This window comes from Oryzias latipes, chromosome 24 (assembly GCF_002234675.1).
Source record: "Oryzias latipes chromosome 24, ASM223467v1".
Taxonomy (NCBI): Eukaryota; Metazoa; Chordata; class Actinopteri; order Beloniformes; family Adrianichthyidae; genus Oryzias; species Oryzias latipes.
The window spans coordinates 9721694-9737500 of NC_019882.2; the positions used below are offsets into that span (position 1 = coordinate 9721694).

The following is a 15807-nucleotide window of genomic DNA, read 5'->3' on the forward strand; positions in this document are numbered from 1 at the left end:
TAAAATGATGTCTTATCTACAGCAACCTGATGTTTCACAGTCTAGGATATGTTGTTGTATTTACAAGATTATGACGTTAAATTTATACAATGTTCCGTAAAGTTGTTTACATTTTTACCGTATTTTCTACATTTTTATTCTGGCAACCACTGCTGCCAATTTATTTTCGTAAAAATAACAACATTTTTCTTTTTTTTCATGTTGTTCTTAAAAATGCAATCACAGTAACATACTTTTGTGTTTAATTACTTTTTTGAAACCAAGATACTTTTTACAAATAGAGAATATAAAATGCAATTTAGAAATTTGAACTTAGGTGTTTCCTAATCTTACTGATGAATTTAAAGCATTGCTCAACAATCCTGATTGCCTACTTTTTTCTTGAGGTCTATCACATTTGCCCATTAGCTTTGCTAAGACCTAAAAAGAAACAAAATGTACTGAAAATGTAACCCAGTATCAAAATATCTGCTAACTGTGTAGCAAAATTCAAACCGAAGAATCACTTCAATACAAAGACGTCTTTACATTCATTTATTTTACTCAACCTTTCGCCTCTAAACACAGCAAATGTTTATCATTTGTAGATAATAAAACATTATTAAAAAACATTGCACCTAAAACAGAAAACTATGTAATCACTTTTTTTTTGCAAGAGATTAACAAAGAACAAAAAACCTTAAAACTATGCTTGCAATGTTGCTTACAGTGTTTACACGCCTCTCCACTCAAAATCTGACCGTTCCTGAATCAAGGTTAGGACTCTTGGGTTCAAGATGAGACGAGATTTGCCCTTCTTGTCCACTCTGGTCTGTCTCTCTCTGGGTTGATGGAGAAAAAGCATCTTCAGAAAGAGAGAAAAAAAAAGGGTCAAAGTTAGAAAGTAATGTGCAAGTCATTACTAATACACACTCGATGAAAGGGCTCACTTTAAATAAATATTAAGTTTGCGGGTGAACAGTTCCAGTATTCTAGAGGAGGGGTGCTCATTACGTCAATCGTGTTACCCAATAAACAGTGTGACATCAAAACTAAATACTCAAAAAAATACAAATATTACATTTTAAAACATTGCCGTTAGGGAATAATCCTCCTCACCATGATGTCACTTGATTGACATGAACAATGGCCAGTCAAACATCCTCTGATACATGTCACTGCACAAGCGTGTTCAACTACACTGAGTGCCAGATGTGTGATTGACTGGCAAATTGTGGCTGACATGGGAGAGAGTCTCTATTGGCCCAGCAGTGTGACAGGTCCCAGAAGACGCTCAGTATGACCCGCAGGAGTGTTTATTTATCCTTAATTAGAAGCGAGACAGAGACGCCCCGTTTGATCAAGCCGTCCTGTCATGGCGACTGCTGGGAAGTCCGCAGTTCCCGCCCAAGGGATCCGAGGCCGCTTAGGCAGCAGCGTCGTCCAGAAGCATGTGCTTCTCAAGCCCTACCCAAGGACCGGGGCCCTGGCTGGGCTGCATGGCAAGCACTCTGTCGCCACCAATTCTCACCACCAGCCCCGCCATCCATTATAGACCCTGAGTGAGTGACAGTGACCCCCCCACTGCCTTCCCATACGGGCTAGCTCCTGGGGGACGCCTGGTTGATCCTACCAATAGCATATGCTTGTCTCAAAGTTTAAAAGTAAAAAATGAGCGCCTGATGTGGAGTTTTTCTTCCTCGTCTTCAGAAAGGTGTGAAGGTTCAGTGTCAGACTCCTAACCGTAGATGTAGCTGTTATTTCGTCTCGACAGGCCTGAGGTCAGTCACAAAAAAGGAAAGAAAGAAAAAACTAGAACAGAACGCACACAGAAGCCGAGCGGAGCCGCTGACATGATACGAATCAACAAGTTGTTGAAGGGAAAATGCTGGAAACTTTTTATCATGTTGTTATCTTACATGTTCAGTGATGAAAGTCAGGTAAGGAAAAAATCCCTGAACTTTTCTTTGAGCGATATGGCGGGCACAGAGCGAAATTTTGGAAAAAATACGTGGTCTTAGATGCATTCTGGTGCATTCTGGCAGCTAGTTATTCACTTCTTTATCAAGAAACTAAGACTAATTGGAGCATCATGATTTGTCATTCAAACCCCTAGTTTGACTCTCCATTAAGGATTTGCTGGTCCCAAAAAAGAATTTGGAAAATTGCTCAAAGTAACACAATCCTACAATCTATGCTTTTCCTTAAAGCTGCAAAACATACAATTGCTAAAATATAGTAACATCAAAGCCCCAAATGGCAAAAAGAACACCAGTAACTATGATATTCTATGAAAATACCTCAGTTATTTATACATTATTTCTGCTTTAGAAATGACTGATGTACAACATCCACTTGCACTGTTTTCTCAAACTATAATTACATCAAAATATGGGATCTGCTTTAAACTATAATTCTATAACATAATACATCAATTCTTTAACACCAATACTAAGTAATCTGGGAAATATCAAAACAAACATACAAACTAAACTAAACATTGTAAACATTATTTTTTAAGGGAGTGCGGGTCCAAACCATCAAATACTTATAATTAATGTTAACTATACTGAACTAAATCATGGTAATTAGGAAATACAAATAAATTAGATAAAGAAATGTATTCAAAATAAAAACTGAAACTCAAAACTAAAATTGATATTATTTCAAAATGTGGTTTTGAGATTATTTTACACAAAAAAGTATTTGACCTACACTACCTTAATCTTTTTTTTCCAGCCAAGACCACTTCAATTTGTTTTTTATCGTCTTCTCACAACTGAGGTCGTGACCACGCTCAATAATGACGATGCCTGCCATTATTTTAACACAAATTTGATCGCAAACTCTTCAGATGTGTTTGTGAAAGTTTAGCGTGGGTCCGCCAGTTTTGGTCTCTAGGGAAGCGAGTCACGCCGACCACGTGGTGCAGACAGAGCCAATCAGACCCGTCGACGCATCCGAAAGCAACTAAAACGTCCCGTCATTGGTCAATTAGGCCGGGAAGGCGAGAGATGGCCACGACCATAGAGGAAGCGATCTGCGGAGAAATATAGAAAATAAAGCTAAAATTAGCTGATTTCAGACCATTTCTTAATCCGGAAAGCGATTTGTCCGTAGAGATCAGGTCTTTATTTCCCGGAAAGTACGTTCGGTTTGCTCAAAAACCCGGATTTCCGGGAATTCCCGGAAGACTTTCATCACTGCATGTTAATCTAAATGTATCCATTGAATTGTAAATCTGATTTTCACAATTAGTATGTGTCTTTAAGCACAGAAATGATCATTTCAAATTATATATATAGATCTTTTGGAGCTTGTAGTGTCAAATGTAGCTCGCATGCTGACAAATTGTGAACACCCCTGTTCTAGAGCGATCAAAATCTGTAAGATTATAACTTGAAGTTAAAAAGACAAACCTCTGTAGAAACTCCAAAGTTGATGCCAGCTCCGGTGGATGGATAGTGGATGTTGAAGCTCTAGTAGTTTGTGAAGATCACGCATAGCAGAGAAATGTGGGAAGCATTGTTGGCCTGCACAAGGTTTCGATCCAGACTTAGCATGAACTTTCTTGTAGAAAGGCATGAATGCCCTAAAAATGAGGAACAGTAGAAAAACAGGTTAGGTTTATGTAATTTTAAAAACCCAAGGCTTGATTTAATGCACCTGTGGCCAGACCAAGTAATCGGACACCTGATTCTGGATTCTGGGTGGGTTAGCAAATACTCTTGTTTAGACTCTCTCTCGCTAGCTTACAGCTCCTCAAAACCCCAAGCTAACATTAGCATAGCAAACAAAAAAAAAGTGGAAACAATATTGGAGCAATCCATTTGTACAGTTTTGAGCCAGATGCAATTTTATCAGAGCAGGGAGACTTCAGCACGCCCATCGCAGTTGCTGTGTCACAAACACAAACTTTTTTAAACTGCACCACAAAGCAGCAAGAACATGATTTTCCAATGGAGAGGCTCTTCCAAGACCCCCCTTTTTTGGGTGTTTTTAACAGGTTCTTGTAGCCTTTTTCTCATGATGAAGAATATATATTAAATAGTTTAAGATTAAAATTGGGCGTCTGAGTATTTATTTATTCACATGGTTTTGGATGAGGAGCAGATGAAAACCCAGTTTTTGAAAAAGCGATGAGTGGGTGAAAGTCTTCCATTCAAATTCTGAATTCTCCACTTGCAGACAAAAAAGATCCATGTTGGTCTTCATTTTTCTCCTCTCAGCTGTCATTTGGATCAAAACTGTACGGCTGCATTGCTCCAATGTTGTTCACCAGTTTTTGCTAAACTAATGTTAGTTTTGGCTTATAGTTTAGACAAAGGGTTGAGGAGAAATTAGTGAAAGGCTAAATTTCGTGCAAACAGTTTCATGAGTCATAGATCTGTTTTACCATCATCAATTATTTGCACCTGCCAGTATAAAAAAATAAAATGGATTACTTACTGCGTACTAAAACAACTAAGAGTCAAATTCACGTCCTCTGTATTTACTTCTTCTGGAAGGCACACGTCATCCACATCGCAAAACATTGCATCTTCCTTTTCATCCAAGTCGGGCAGCAGCAGATCACTGCATAGGTGACATCAGAAGGCTTAGTGACTGTTTTATTGAAAACTACATATATATTTTCCTATGTGAATATTCTATTTTTCTTGGACATATAAGTAGTAAATACATCACATTAAATGTGTTTTTAAAACCACTCACTGGACATGATACAAAGCAACCCTCCCTTACCAGGTCTTTAAAATTACAAGCTTTTAAATTGACACACAGGTCAAAAACACATTTTAAATCTATGCCAACACAAGAAGCATTAGTTTTAGTGTGGAAAAACTGTAAACCTGATAAAAATGGGCCCTAAAAGCAGCAAAAGTAGTAAATGTTTGCTTGCAGTTTGGGCCATGGCACTTAAAAAAAAACACTATTAGGTTCATTTCTGTGAACATTACAATACAATGCAAATCCCTGTAATGTTGCTCATATTCAACTGCAAAACTGACATGTAATCATATTTACCAACTATAGTCCTTCAGGAAAGGCCCAATAACTGCACCTGAAAAACCAAAACAAGAGAGAGAAAAAATTAACAATTAATAACATGCAGAAATGTACAAAGACAAAATTGTTCAAGAGACATTGACATATTTATTGTCATAACATTCCCCTGTGCAAACTTCCAGAATTTTCTATAAATTCTTGGTGTGTCCTGGCTAACAACCCTTAAACTAAAAGCTCTAAGACGGAAAAAATAAAATAAATAAAAACATCTTAATTTAGTCAGTCAAATAAAAATATGTAGATTTTAGACTTTTCTATAAAATCTCAGTGATTTGACAACTCTCAGAGCCCAATATAAAATATAACTTTTCCCAGCACTAATAACATGCATATGATGAATGAACTTCACCTCTATTACAAAAACAACAACAACTCATAATACTATTACAAAATATCATTACATTTTTTTCCCACAGCTAAAAAGAATAACGTGTCATAAATCCCTGTTACGGCCCCCGACAGGCAGACCTGTCCCAGTCTAGGGGTAAATCAAAAAGGGGCCAAACATATGGACAATGGACCAAATAAGTTAAGGAACAGTTTATTATGAGGAAGAAGTATCCTGTGAAATAAAAGAAAATAGATAATTACTGTGCTGGTCCCAACAAAAGACAAAACAGAGGGATTGGAACCTTGGCCAAACATAAAATAAGTCAGGAAGACTACTGACCCAGCCACGTTGACCGTCGGAGTCAGCAGCTCCCTGCTAAGGCTGCCTAACAGAATCTATCTATCGAAAAGAAATAAACAAAGCCCGTAAATGAGGACTACCAAGGTCCAACCCCCAAACTAAAATAACAAAACCCAGCAGTATAAGACTGCTGAGGACCAAGAGGGAATCAGAAGAGAAACAACCAACCAGCACAGCTCCAACACAAAACAACTGCTCCTCAGCCTCCTGCCTGCCCTCTCTGCATGTCTTCCCTGACTTAAATAACTGGCAGGTGCTGATCAAGACTATTGGCTTCACCTGCCAGGTGAGCAGAGTGTTGGAATGCAGCTGCAGCAGCAGCAGCAGCAGCAGCAGCAGCAGCAGCAGCAGCAGCAGCAGCAGCAGCAGCAGCAGCAGCAGCACATAACACCTCCATCCTTAGCTTGTGAACATGGGGGTCTCTGCAGGGAAAAAAAAGAAATAAAAAAACAAAACAACACATGTTCACAAGCAACGAGACAATGCGTCAGCCATTATGTTTTCAGGGCCCTTGATGTGACAGACATCCAGATTGAAACCCTGCAGGATAAGTGCCCAACGCATCAACCTCTGGTTAGCATTTTTCATACGTCCAAGAAAAACTAAAGGGTTATGGTCGGTGTAAACAATGGTTGGGTGGGAGGCAGATCCCACATAGACCTCAAAATGCTGAAGAGCAAGAATTAGAGCCAAGGCCTCTTTTTCAATCGTAGAATAGATTCGCTGATGTCTGTTGAACTTCCGGGAAAAATAGGACACAGGGTGTTCAATCCCATCTTCTCCACTCTGGAGAAGGACAGCCCCAGCTCCAGTGTCACAGGCATCCACTGCGATTTTAAAGGGTCGACTGAACACTGGTGCTGCCAAAACAGGAGCATTTGCCAACAATGCCTTGATGGAGTCAAAAGCATGTTGACAAGTGCTTGACCACACAAAAGGAATCATGGGACTAAGTAACTGTGTCAAAGGAGCGGCAACAGATGAAAAGTTCTTACAAAAACTCCTATAATAACCGGCCATTCCTAAAAATCGACGCAATTCACGTCGTGTTGTGGGAGGCGAAAAAGACAGAATGGCCTCAACTTTTGTGTTAACTGGACGGACCTGGCCTTGCCCCACAATCTTTCCAAGGTACGTTATAGTCGCCCGGCCAAACTCGCACTTGGCGAGATTGAGAGTCAAACCAGCAGAGCAAAACCTGTCAAACACCACACTCAGCATTCCAACGTGATCTTCCCAAGAATCAGAGTAGACAACAACATCATCCGGGTAGGCTTCACAACACTGTAAACCAGACAAAACAGTGTTGACCAGGCGCTGAAAGGTAGCAGGAGCATTTCGCACCCCAAACGGCATAACTGTGTACTGCAGGAAGGTATCAGGTGTCACGAATGCTGAAATTTCCTGTGCACGATGAGTTAATGGCACCTGCCAATAACCTTTTAATAGATCAAGTTTTGTGACATACCTTGCCCCACCAACATGATCTACACAGTCCTCTACTCTGGGTAAAGGGTAACAGTCAGGTTTAGTGATGTCGTTGACCCTCCTGAAGTCAATGCAGAACCTGTCTGAGCCATCTGATTTAATTGCCAACAGACAGGGCGAACTCCAAGCACTAGAGCTTGGCACTGCAATGCCATGCTCTAGCATATAAGCTACCTGTTGTTGTAGGCGAGCACGTTTCTCTGGGTTCACTCGATAAGGATGTTGTTTAATTGGGAGAGAATCCCCTACATCGATGTCATGCTCGATGATATTGGTACGGGATGGCGTATCTGCAAACAATGTAGGATGTGAGTTTATCAGCTCAATCACGTCATCCCGCTGAAAGGAGGGGAGATAGGACAGGTTTGAATCTAAACTAGTTAAATACTCAGAATTTGTTAAACGACCACAGATAACTGCACTGGAGGGGGCAATGCCATCATCATGTGATCCCACCTGATCTTCCACAATGTCCCCACCTTCAGCACTGGACTGGGTTAGAGGGAGAGCGTTGGTCAGCATAACTGTGTGCATTTCCTGTGAAGATATAGCATTCTGGCGGCGAACATAGGGCTTCAGCATATTCACATGGCATAACCGGCTTTTACGTCCCCGATCAGGAGTAGCAATTATGTAATTGCGGTCATTAATCTTTTCCTTCACAGTATAAGGCCCACTGTACCCAGCTTGCAAAGCAGATCCTGGCACCGGTAACAGGACCAAGACTTCCTCTCCAGGGCTAAAGCTCCTCTCTTTGGCGTTTTTATCGTACCAGCGTTTCATCCTGATCTGCGTAGCCGTCAAGTTTTGTTTTGCAATCTCACAAGCCCGATGGAGTCTGGTACGAAAGTTGCACACATAATCCAGAACATTTACTGGTTTATTATTGCAAAGCCACTTCTGCTTTAAAAGATTTAGTGGCCCACGCACAGTGTGTGCAAACACCAGCTCTGCTGGGCTAAACCCAACTGACTCCTGCACAACCTCACGAGCAGCAAAGAGGAGGAAGGGGACCCCTTCATCCCATTCATTATTGTACTCTAAGCAATAAGCACGAAGCATGGTTTTGAGTGTCTGATGGAACCGCTCGACAGCCCCTTGGCTTTCTGGATGGTACGCACTGGAGTAGCAGTGAGACACACCTAAGGTTTCAGCTACCTGCCCAAACACCCGTGAAAGGAAGTTGGATCCTTGGTCAGTTTGGATAACCCTGGGTAAACCAAATAGTGAGAAGAACTTTACCAGTGCAGTGACTACCGCACGAGAAGTGATTTTGCGCAATGTAATGGCTTCTGGGAAGCGGGTAGACTGACACATTATGGTCAGGAGGAACTTGTTCCCAGATTTTGTCCTTGGCAAAGGGCCCACACAGTCTACTATGACCTGCTCAAATGGCTCTCCTATAGCTGGTATTGGATACAGGGGATAAGGTGGAACTACCTGATTGGGTTTCCCAGCTACTTGACATATATGACATGAAGCACAATGTTGTCGAACATCACGCTTCAAACCTGGCCAGAAAAAACATTGTAGAACACGATCCTTGATACTCAACCGGAACATTTCGACTTCAAGCTCCTTCAGGCGGAGTGATTCAGAGCCCTTTCTCTCCGGTGAGCTCATCCTGCTCATTACTGGACTGCTAACCAAGATACCCCTTTCAGACAGGACTGACACAATTTCATCCAAAATAGCTTGCTTCTTCGACTGTTTAGACACAACAATCTCAAAATAATCTGCTATACCAAGCAGCTGATCCTTAGTGCAGCGCTTCAGTTTATTTACAGACGGCTGCACAACAACACCCTCCAAGCTAAATTCCATTTAACAAGAGAAGGAAAAGAAAACCTGCAACAACAACCAAAAGAAAAAGAGGCAGGGGCAGCAAAGAACAAAAGGCCAACCTGGCGTTCAAAGAAGTGCAAACGCCCTCACTCAAACGAACCAAAAGGCCCAAACAAAGTGCCAGCACGAGGCATAAAGCAAAAGCACCCCAAAACAGAGTGCCGACACAAAGCACAAATGCGCTTCCCAGCGCCCAAAGCCCAGGGCAAAAGACAGCACAGGTCGTACAAAGACAGACCTCAAAACAAGTACCGCCAAAACAAGAATGCCACTGGCCAAGAAGGTTAAACTTTTAGGACGAGCCCCCAAATATGTTACGGCCCCCGACAGGCAGACCTGTCCCAGTCTAGGGGTAAATCAAAAAGGGGCCAAACATATGGACAATGGACCAAATAAGTTAAGGAACAGTTTATTATGAGGAAGAAGTATCCTGTGAAACAAAAGAAAATAGATAATTACTGTGCTGGTCCCAACAAAAGACAAAACAGAGGGATTGGAACCTTGGCCAAACATAAAATAAGTCAGGAAGACTACTGACCCAGCCACGTTGACCGTCGGAGTCAGCAGCTCCCTGCTAAGGCTGCCTAACAGAATCTATCTATCGAAAAGAAATAAACAAAGCCCGTAAATGAGGACTACCAAGGTCCAACCCCCAAACTAAAATAACAAAACCCAGCAGTATAAGACTGCTGAGGACCAAGAGGGAATCAGAAGAGAAACAACCAACCAGCACAGCTCCAACACAAAACAACTGCTCCTCAGCCTCCTGCCTGCCCTCTCTGCATGTCTTCCCTGACTTAAATAACTGGCAGGTGCTGATCAAGACTATTGGCTTCACCTGCCAGGTGAGCAGAGTGTTGGAATGCAGCAGCAGCAGCAGCAGCAGCAGCAGCAGCAGCAGCAGCAGCAGCAGCAGCAGCAGCAGCAGCAGCAGCAGCAGCAGCAGCAGCAGCAGCAGCAGCAGCAGCAGCAGCAGCAGCACATAACAATCCCACATATCTGTGGAGTTTTCTACGAAGCTTCTGTCTGTGAGGATGAAACAAACATTAGCGCCACATTACAGCATGACTGCATGTTAAGCTAACATCGACGGTCTGCAGCAGAAAATACACGTAAACGATGACAAACCTGTTAGCATCGTATCTATTAGCGAAAGTAGCGTCAGTCCACAGCATTAAAAATACAAACACATGGGATTTATCTCGGCAAAATATCAAAATATTAGCGTTTTACAGAGTTTGGAAGGAATAGAAAAGCTTACCGCACGCAGTTCTCTTCTGTTGTGGCTGTCAATCACGTATGGAAAGTTCCAGCAGGAGGAGGGCAGACTGTGCGCTCTTGTTGGTCCAATCAGCAAACAGAAGCAGACTAATCTGCACAGCGATAGGGGGAGGTGAGGCGCCTAAAATTTGAAATTAAAGACTAACCCAGTTTTCTGGAGGGAATGTTGCATTGTAATTCCTGTGTTAAAGTAACGACTAATCGATCACATATGTAAAAAACAAAAAGATATTGCATTAAAATAAGCAAAAGTGACAAATTAAGATTTCACTAAAATAAAAAAAACTGTTTTTGAAAATTACAATTGTTTTTGTTTGTTTGATTGTTTGTTTTTACTCTCTTCATTCATTTCTATATTTAATGAAAAATGCCAAATGTTATTTAGAGCACAGATAAAGTAACTATTAATAATTGCCATTTGTAAAAAAAAAAAAAAAAAAAAAAGCTTTTTGGACGGAGATGAGCAAAAATGACAAATTAATGTTTCACTACATTAAAGAGACAGTTCTGTTCAACATAGGATTTTTGTTTGCTTGTTTGTTTTTGTCCTTTTTATTTATTTCCAATTTTTATATAAAAATGCTAAATCATCTTATTCAGACAGGCCGTGTTTATTTTTGGTAAACATGTTTAATGAGAACTAGTTAACATCCACATCTTTATGACTAAAGATTAACTCGAATTTTGCACTTTTTTGGCCAATTCTGATCCACCCACCCATCCATCCATCAATCTTCTTCTCCTCAACCAATGACCGGGTTGCAGAGGCAGCAGTCTAAGCAAAGATGCTCAGACTTCCCTCTCCCCAGCCACTTCCTCCAGCTCGTAGAGGGGGACCACACGGCATCTCATTCCAATTGAGAGACATAGTCTCTCGAGTGCGTTCTGGGTCTTCCCTGGGGCCTCTGCCCATGCCTGGAAAACTTCCTTAGGAAGGTGTCTAGAAGGTATCCAGACCAGATGCCTGAGCCACCTCAACTGGCTCCTCTTGATGTGGAGGAGCAGCGACTGTACTCCGAGATCTCTGGGTGACGAACCTTCTCCCCCCATCTCTAAGGAAGTGCCCAGCCACCCTGCGGAGGAAGCTCATTTCAGCTGCTTGTATTCAGGACCTTGTTCTTTCGGTCGTGTCCCAGGGCTCATGGATCATGTAGATGAGTGTAGGAATGAAGATTGACTGTTAAATTAAGAGCTTTGCTTTCTGGCTTAGCTCAGTCTTCACCCCAACGGATCAGTATACTGCCTGCCTAATGGCGGATGCCACTCCAGTCTGCCTTTCGATCTCCCGCTCCAATCCTCCCTTACTCGTGAACAAGACCTCAAGATATTTAAACTACTCCACCTGGGGCAGGAGGACTCCACCCATCCAGAGAGGGCAAACTTTCGCCGATCAAGAACCATGGCCCCAGATTTAGCCGTAAAGCGGTCTCAGGCTTAGCACCGCTATGTCTGAGAACCTCATCCCAGCAGCTTCACACTGCTGCAAACCGCTCCAATGCATCGTGAAGGTCCTGTCTTAATGAACCCAACAGGACAACATCATTTGCAAAGAGCAGAGAAGAAATCCTGTGGTCCCTTAACTAGATCGCCTTCTAGTCCTGGCTACGCCTGGAAATTCTGTCCATAAAGACTATGAACAGAACCGGTGATAAAGGGCAGCCCTTTCTCACCAATAAAGATCTTTTTGCCCTTTATCTGACCTGTTCCACCGGTTCCATTTGCCCAAGTGCAGAGGTATAGGTAAATGTTATATAAAATAAACTTATAAAATATACTTATAAAAGTGTGGTCTCACGAAAGCAAAAAATACATCAGCAATGAAAAACATTTACACACAGCAATGTCTTTTCTTAACAGAGGACAAATGCATTTTTCACATATTTATGCTGTTGGTGGCATGAGATTATATTGTTTTTTAAATGACAAATCAATTGTGTTTATTTTAATGTGACCCGTATATTTTACAAGGAAATATCTACATAATTAACATGTTTTTATTGTAAAAATAACAAGGATATCTACTTATTTTAAATACTACATATGCACGTAAAAAATACACCATTTTGTTTTTTTCTCAATTACAGTAAAATTATGTTGGTATTTTACAAAAATGTACTGTAAATTTTACGGACTTTTTTTACAGTGCATAGAGCTGGGTGTCATCGGCAAAACAGTGAAAATTAACATTAAATTTACGGAAAATATTGCCAAGGGGAAGAAGATAAGTAATGAAAAGAAGAGGACCAAGGACAGAACCTTGGCGACACCAGAAGAGACAGAGGAAGGCTGAGATTTAAATGATTTAAGCTGAATGAATTGGGTGCGGCCTAAGAGGTACCATTGGAACCAACAGAGAGGGATGGAGGTGATGCCGAGGAAGGTGAGCCTTTGGAGGAGGATGGAGAGAGAAATGGTATCAAAGGCTGCACTCAGGTCAAGGAGGATGAGGATGGTGAAGAGGCCAGAATCAGCTGCGATGAGGAGGTCATTGATGATCTTGAGCAGAGCAGTTTCAGTGCTGTGGGAGGGGCGGAAACCGGACTGAAAAGGTTCCAGGAGATTATTGTGTTTTAAATGATCATAGAGTTGGGAGGCAACTATGTTCTCTAGAATTTTGGAAATGAAGGGGAGGTTAGAAATTGGACGGAGTTTATTAAATAAGTTGGGATCTGAACCAGGTTTTTTCAGGATGGGTTTAACAGCTGCCATTTTAAAAAGTGATGGGACAGTACTAGTTGATAATGAGGAATGAATAATGGCTGTAATAAGCGGAAGGAGAGAGGGGAGGCAGGCTATAACTAAGGATGTTGGGAGGGGATCGAGATAACAGGTGGCGGGTTTGAATGTTAGGATGAGGGAGGAAATATCATTGTTATCAGGCAGCTAATTGGAGGAAAGCATATTATTGAGGGGAAAAGAGTCAGGGATGGGAGGGAGGAGAGGATAGCTAAGCTGTTGATAGATGACTTAAATTTTCTGATCAAAGAATGACATAAGGGAGTTGCAGGTTTCCGTGGAAAAGAAATGGGGAGGGAGAGAGTCAGGGAGGTTGAAAATAGTGTTCATCAGAGAAAAGAGTTTTGGAGTTGCCTTTGTTTTTGGAGATGAGCTGAGAAAAGTAGTTTGTTTTTGTGGTAGAAACCTGGGGCCTCATTTATAAAACTTTGCGTAGGATTTGCGTCAGAAGTGGCGTACGGATGAAACATAGGACGTGCGTACGCACAGAAATATTCGGATTCATAAAACCGTGCGCACGCACATCCTACGCATCTTTCCCTTAATAAATCACAACCAATTCTAAATGCAGCGCAGCTTTTGCGGCTTCATGACACGCCCATAGTTGCCCATAAATAGTCCGTGAAACGCCCACAAGTTAACATTCATGGCTTGCTAAATCATGGCAAACACAGAGAGGAAATCAAAAAAACGTAACTTCACTCAATGTGAAGTAGAAGTTATCGTTGGCGAGGTGGAAAAGAGGTGAAAAGTGTTGTTTGGAGGCCACAGTGTGGGCATTACTAATGCCAAAAAGGCACTTGAGTGGCAAACAGTGGCAGACGCCGTAAATGCTGTAGCGCTCCATCGGGGGGGGGGGACGACGACACCGGAGCGCCAGATGCACTGGGTGACACGCGTGGTTCCTCCGAGTGCTCCTCTGTAACGCCGGGCCCAAAAGTCCGCAGAGGTCCAACAGGACGGCTCGAGGAAGTCGGAACCGGCTCATAAGCCACTCATAAGCAAGTCTTCTTGCTGTCTAAAGTTGCGTTCACTCCGAATTCTTCCATTTGCCACATCTTCTAAAAGCGCAAGATCAGCCATTGTGCGTCATTACGCATTGGGATGGGGCATTTTATTTCCCTCCATTTAATAACATCTGACAAGCTACAGATGTCGGTAATAATCGACGTGGAAATGGGAAATTGATCAGCGCAAATGTAATTTCTTGTTGCTTTATGAATGGTTGAGACATACGCCATACATTGTTTTATCAAAAATAAAACAAACTAAAGGCATTTGCATGAATACCATAATTCCATAGCTTATGAAGAAATGTTTTACTATGAAAACAACTTTCCCCAGTTGACAATTAATATGTCCGTCTGTCCGTCTGTCTGTCTGTCTGTCTGATTGCACCTATATCTGCTCCGCCAGACGGACACATTGACGAGAATATCAGTTTTGTACATTATTTCGTTCTGTTAACTATATTATTTATGAGGATGAATTGCACAACATGCCAATATTGTAGAACATATTTCACTTTTCTTTTTCCAAATAAGTGTTCATTTGAATTTCTGTTGTAATTTTTGTTTTATCTTTTTTGTTTGTTTCACTGCCGATCGATCAAACGGGTGTTCGTGTAGCTGTTAATTGTAAGACTTGCTTTGTGAAGTCTTCATGTTATTTATGAGAGGCAGTATTGTCATTTTCACTTTCAAGTGTTTCTTCCATCTGCCGACGGTGTCGCCATTTCTCATTTCACCCGTTTTTGTGCGTAAGCCTGGGTCAGAGCTTGCGTGAAGGACCCGTCAAGTTTGCTTTTTATAAATCTCAACTATTGCGTAGAGAGTGGCGTACGCCTTCTTTTGTGCGTACGCAACGTTTATAAATAAGGCCCCAGGTCCTTATACTGAGGGATATGTGATTTATAGATTTCTTTTTGAACGGTTAAGCCAGTTCTTTTATAGAGTCGCTCAAGCTGGCGACCTTTGGCTTTCATGTGACGGAGCTCAGGGGTGAACCAGGGAGCAGATTTGGAGAAGGAGACAGGGCGAGTTTTGACTGGGGCAAGATGGTTGAGAGAAGCAGAAAGAAAATTGTTGTAAGAGGAGACGAGTTCATCAGGGTTTGGTGTTTTAGGGATTGGAATATCAGGTATGAGTGAGGAAAGTGCGTTCACATTGATATTTTTAACATTACGAAAAGAAAAAAGGTGGAAGGGTTTAGTGACAGATAAGGTAATGGAGATGTTAAAAGACACAAGAAAATGATCAGTTACAAGAATTTCATCAGCAGAGCATTTAGTGGGGGTTAATCCAGAGCAGCAAACTAGACCTAAAATATGTCCTTTAAAGTGAGTAGGAGAACTGACAAGCTGGGTGAAGTTAAGGCTGTCCAAATATGAACTGAAGTCTCTGGTGAGAGGAGGAAGGCTTTTGTCAAAGTGGACATTGAAATCACCCATCATTATGACAGAGGTGGGAGAGAAGAGTTCCAAGTTCATTCAGGAAGTCAGAGTTTGTCTTAGGAGGGTGATAAACCTCAGCCAGAACAGTTGGGGCGGGGCCAGGAAGCATGCAGGCAATGCATTCCATGGAGCTGAAGGAGGGAATCTCAACCGGCACGACTTTCCACTTCTCGTACTATCGCGAGACCTCCCCCGCGACCGGCGCAACGAGGTTTGCAGATGTAAACAAAGCCGGGAGGGGTGGAGTCGTTGAGTTGTGAAAAGTCAT

At 41.9% G+C, this 15807-nt stretch overlaps 1 long non-coding RNA gene across 1 annotated transcript; it reads right to left on the reverse strand.

Annotated features, from left to right (window-relative positions):
- Nucleotides 1-524: 524 nt before the first annotated feature.
- LOC110013470 lies at nucleotides 525-3575 on the reverse strand. The gene is made up of 2 exons (XR_002872895.1): nucleotides 3399-3575; nucleotides 525-844 (listed from the first exon to the last, which is right to left on the reverse strand). It is a non-coding gene; the product is annotated as an uncharacterized LOC110013470 (long non-coding RNA).
- Nucleotides 3576-15807: the final 12232 nt, after the last annotated feature.